Genomic DNA, 5069 nt, shown 5'->3' with positions numbered 1-5069 from the left:
TTAGAGTCGTAAAATAATTAAAACTTTATCTTTTAAATATTTGTCACAAGTTGATTAGATTTATTAATAAAAAATCATGTTTTTATCTTTCACAACAAAAATAATGTCTTATCAATATTAATATCACAATTTTTAGTTTTGAATATAGTATTTAAAAATGTTAATATATTTTATATTATTTTAAAAATTGGTTTTATATAAATCAATAATTACTAAATTTGATTTTTTATTAAAATATATTATTGCTATTAAGAATTGTATTGCTTTATATATATAAACTTTACTACATATCAATTAAAAAAATAAAAAACAATTAATCTCGAAATTTAACTTATGTAATAAAATTTTAAAAATCTTAAATTTCTTAGTTAAAAACTCTATTCATTCAAATCTCGCAATTTTACAATTCATTACATTATGTTGTATATTTTTAGACAATGGGTAGTCGCCACATTATTCTATAAAATTAAAATTTAAAATATTAACTAAAAATCTAAAGTAAATTTGCTAAAATTTATAACTTCTCTTTTCAAAACCATAATTTTAACAAATATTATGTCCAATTTGTTTCCCTAGAGGCAGTGACTCCAGCTCTCAAAGAGCTCTTGTTAAATGATAGCCACATATATTAGTAGATGTGAGTGAAACTTAAGACCTCTTATATAGAGGTCATCCCAAATCACAGCTAGACTGTATGTGGGATCTCGATTGTGAAAAATAGTTGGTCAACACAATCTCTTGAGGAAGTGTTATATGCAATGGTAGATATAAACATAAGTAGTGAGTAATTTGTTTGACAAAATAGTTCAATATCGGTAGATACATATGTGTAATGTGAAGCACAAAAAGCATGCATATCATTTAATAGAATGCTTACATATTGACTGTGAAATGCTAACAATAGATATTTCATATAAATTATTTAACAAGATTCCCAAATACAAAGAATGTGATCTGAAAGGATGATATGCATATAAAGTGCAGATGCACAGACAAATCACACATACTCTTCCTTCAAAGAAGTGTTGCTTCATGATTGTGCACTGTACGCATAACATGTCAAATGAAGAGGTAATATAAATTTTTAAGAGTATGCAAATGTTGTATGTATGTAAGATGTGAAATCAATTACACTACATATATGTGAATGAAGTTCCACTTTCAATCAATATTTAAAAATCTATTTTTTTGAGCTTTTGAAACATCATGAATCTCTCCTAACTACAACATACTATGATAATTAGAATAATTTCATAGAAAATGATTGACTATATTACTATGGGTTATACCATTGCACCTCATTATGTGAGCACAAATTTACATTCAAAAGATAAACATAATCAAGTGAACCCTATTTCATATATTTTAAATAACTTAAAACTTTTTACAAAAATGTTTTTTTAAGAAAGGAAGAAATGTTAGTTTTTAGGCATGAGTGGTGATGCAGAGAGCACAGTGGAAGGTTAATGAATCCAATCACAAATATAGATCTTCAAAACCAATAACAAATAACAGAGGCTTCCATTACAATACATAATATTCTTAAATCCAAACAATTAAAGAGAAAATCGAATGTAGATACAAAATGTTATTTATTCATTCTTTGTATCACATTGACTACATTGATCTTTCCCCTCCATTCTGCTCGGACTCTCCGCTGTCCCACTACTACTCTCGGGTTCTTGAATATAAAGATCTTCAAAACAAGACAGCCCAACAACTAAATTTAAAACTAACTTTTAACTTCCCTTTCCCAACTTAATCTACTTCCTCTAATGGTTTTACAATACTGATTAGAGTAAGTTTCAAAACTATAAAAGACACTAGAATAGTACCAACTTCATGATAATACCAAATATATATTAAATCAAAATACTATCATTTATCTCAACCATAATAAACACTCTTACTCGACCGATTACATTCGTCTTATGAAAATAAACACTTATAATGCATGTATGATCTCAAATATCTGAAAAGTCTCAAATCTTGTGATGCCCCTCCATTAAGTGGGCCCGTATCGGGTTCCTAAAACGTCTAGGTGGCCTTCGTTGGTTGGTAGCTTGCAGAGTTCGTGCTTCGCTGGGCTGCCTCGCAGATCTGAACCCTCCATCGAAAAAAAAACATTACCTCATAGAAAATACAAATCACAAACCCTTGCGAGTGGCAAATATATCGGTGGGGCTTTTTTACAGTTCAGCCAGTGGACGCGAGAATAATATAATGCAAGGGAGTAATATTACATTGTTCAACGATTAAACAGCAAAGTCAGGATGGCCGAGTGGTCTAAGGCGCCAGACTCAAGTTCTGGTCCTCTAACGAGGGCGTGGGTTCAAACCCCACTTCTGACAATTTATACACCGGGTCTTCTGATTCGGCCGTGTTTTTTTATATTCTATTCTTCGTATCGGGCATGACTTTTATCTCGCTTTAGAACCATTATTGATATGATGGACTGATTAATTTTCCTCAACTATTAATAGAGTAATAAAATTTGTACTATCAATTGTTGCAGCATCCGAGCTTAGCTCAGTTGGTAGAGCGGAGGACTGTAGTGGGACATCAAATCCCTTGGTAATCCTTAGGTCGCTGGTTCGATTCCGGCAGCTCGGATTTAAATTTTTCTTATTGTTTGGCATGTCTAATATCAACGATCTCGATTATACTCCTGCTAAGGGTTTTCTGGTCTGTTGAGGTCTATAGTGGGACATCAAATCCCTTGAAAATCTGGCAGGTCGGACATGAAATATTACTCTTAAATTTGATTTTTTCATAATTTTCCACGTTTAAAAAGTAGCTGTTGCACATTTATTTAAGTGTGACGATTAGTCAATAGGTCTTGTATTATAAAGAAAATTAGTAACAAAAAAATTTGTATTAATATTTTGAATGATAATGAAATAGAATATTGTAATAGATGAATGCATTGTTTCAAAGCTGAAAATCAATGTTCAAATTAAGAATTCATCTTTCTTAAAAAATCACTTTTCAGAATATAGTTTCACTGTTTCATTCTCTTGTACAAAATGACAAAAAATGTTAGGTGTTCAAAACTTCAATATCGCTTAACAATCATTTTAATGGTTCAAAATCTAAATCTATGCATAATTTTCCCAAATGAAGACAATTATACATGTTGGTTTTTTGAGGATTGCTACAAATGTGCAAAGCATCGTCATTCACTATTTCATCCTCTTGCACAAAATGACAAAACAAGTTAGGTGTTCAAAACTTCAATATTGCTTGACAACTAGTTTAATGGTTCAATAACCAAATCTATGCATAATTTTCCCAAACGAAGACAATACATTTGTAGCGATCCTCAGAAAACCAACATGTATAATTGTCTTCATTTGGGATAATTATTAATTTGATAATATATATATCGCGTAAATAATAAACTTATATATAGTCATAGTTTAATCTCACTGAAGCTACCAAACATCAATACTCCCACTTAGCTAGGGAGGATAATCACAAGACATATATTATACCATTGGCAATCTTTGCGAACGACACATTAAGAAAATCTTTGATCAGAAGATTTCTACTATTTTGATTTCACATTTGATATCATGAGTATTAGCCTTCAGAATATCAACATATGATATTCACCATTTTGATATCACAATTGAATATTGGTCTTCAAAATATCAACATATGATATTTACCATAGACTCTTTGAGTAATGGCCTCTAGAACATCAAGTCATATGATATTCACCACATACTTTGTGTAATGGCCTCTAGAATAGCAATTTGCATAACATTCACCATATACTCAAAAAATATTTATAAGGTATGTGCACACGCATTCTAATAATGCTTACCATATAAACATCCACCATGCAAGTGTATAATTTATCATGATGTATATAGATATCATAAGATGTCCATCATAATAGAAAATTAAGCTATCATAAGATCGTTACCTTTCAATAACTTCTCCAGATACAAGTGACATCATTTGAAAGTCATCACTTCCTTATGATGTACACGGGGGGTAGGCCCATTAAAATCACATAGTCACGAGGTATATTCATAGATCATAGTCCTATTGATTGCTACGATTTATTGATCACTAAAGAATTCATCTCAACATGTTTTACTCCCTCTGAATCAATATGATCACTATCACCAATGGCTCACTGAATCATATTTTCTATCTGCTCCCTTTATTTCAAGGTTGCCTCTAATGAAATGTCAATCTCTCTCTCAATCTCCTTCTTTTTCCCAAAATAATATTCTTGGAGAAGACCAAGGAAAATAACTCATATATTGAAACACAAATAATGAGTAGTGAAATGTAATACTCAATAATAATAATTACTTATCACATGTATACAAAGAATGATACCATAATGATGAATCCCCTTAGGATTTGAGATTGGTTTTAGTGTAAGAGAGGTCCTGCACTTCACAACTCTACTTCACATACTCTCATTTTCTCACTTCCTTTCAATTCACATATATTTTTATATCTTTATTTTAACTTTTTATATTATGGTGATGACCTTTCAAAAATCATGCCTTTTATTATATATGTTACCATTAACTACTTATTTAACACCATATTTGAATTACTCATATTTTCTAATCACTAGAAGTTTATCAACTAACAATTTCATTAGTTAATAAATCTAAACTTAACTAATTCTCAATTCCCCTTAACATATTTTAGCTAAATAGAGTAGTCGTGACAATGGGTTGTACCTCACATGCTTGCGTGGACCGAACACACCCTTGGCAATTTGGGCAATCGGATATGTTTTTGGACCATCTATTTTACGCTAAGGTTATATGTCCTCATTAATTAGTCACCCTTTCTATAGTTTTAGATTTTTCATCTATATTTCTTAATAATTTATAATATGTATAATTTGCAGGTCCCTCCACATCATATCTTCCTTTCTAGTGTCCTTCTCTCTTCATTTGTTTGGTCCTTGATCTTATTTGTCATAAGGTATAACTTGTTCGATTACCTCTTCAATACATGACGACCCATATTCTATACTATGCTCCATGTCATATTTCCTTTTAAACATTTGAAGCCAGACACATGATGTCCAT

At 30.7% G+C, this 5069-nt stretch overlaps 2 non-coding genes across 2 annotated transcripts; both read left to right on the top strand.

The window, feature by feature from the left end:
• The first annotated feature begins 2267 nt into the window (after window positions 1-2267).
• TRNAL-CAA (transfer RNA leucine (anticodon CAA)) lies at window positions 2268-2351 on the top strand. The gene has a single exon. It is a non-coding gene; the product is annotated as a tRNA-Leu (tRNA).
• A 167-nt stretch (window positions 2352-2518) lies between these two features.
• On the top strand, window positions 2519-2613 carry TRNAY-GUA (transfer RNA tyrosine (anticodon GUA)). The gene is made up of 2 exons: window positions 2519-2555; window positions 2578-2613. It is a non-coding gene; the product is annotated as a tRNA-Tyr (tRNA).
• The last annotated feature ends 2456 nt before the right edge of the window (window positions 2614-5069 follow it).

Source organism: Cupressus sempervirens, chromosome 2 (genome assembly GCF_028749045.1).
Source record: "Cupressus sempervirens isolate cs-2001-9-10 chromosome 2, ASM2874904v1, whole genome shotgun sequence".
Classification (NCBI taxonomy): Eukaryota; Viridiplantae; Streptophyta; class Pinopsida; order Cupressales; family Cupressaceae; genus Cupressus; species Cupressus sempervirens.
The sequence above is the reverse complement of the archived record's forward strand: the minus strand, read 5'-3'. Positions and strand labels throughout refer to the sequence as shown.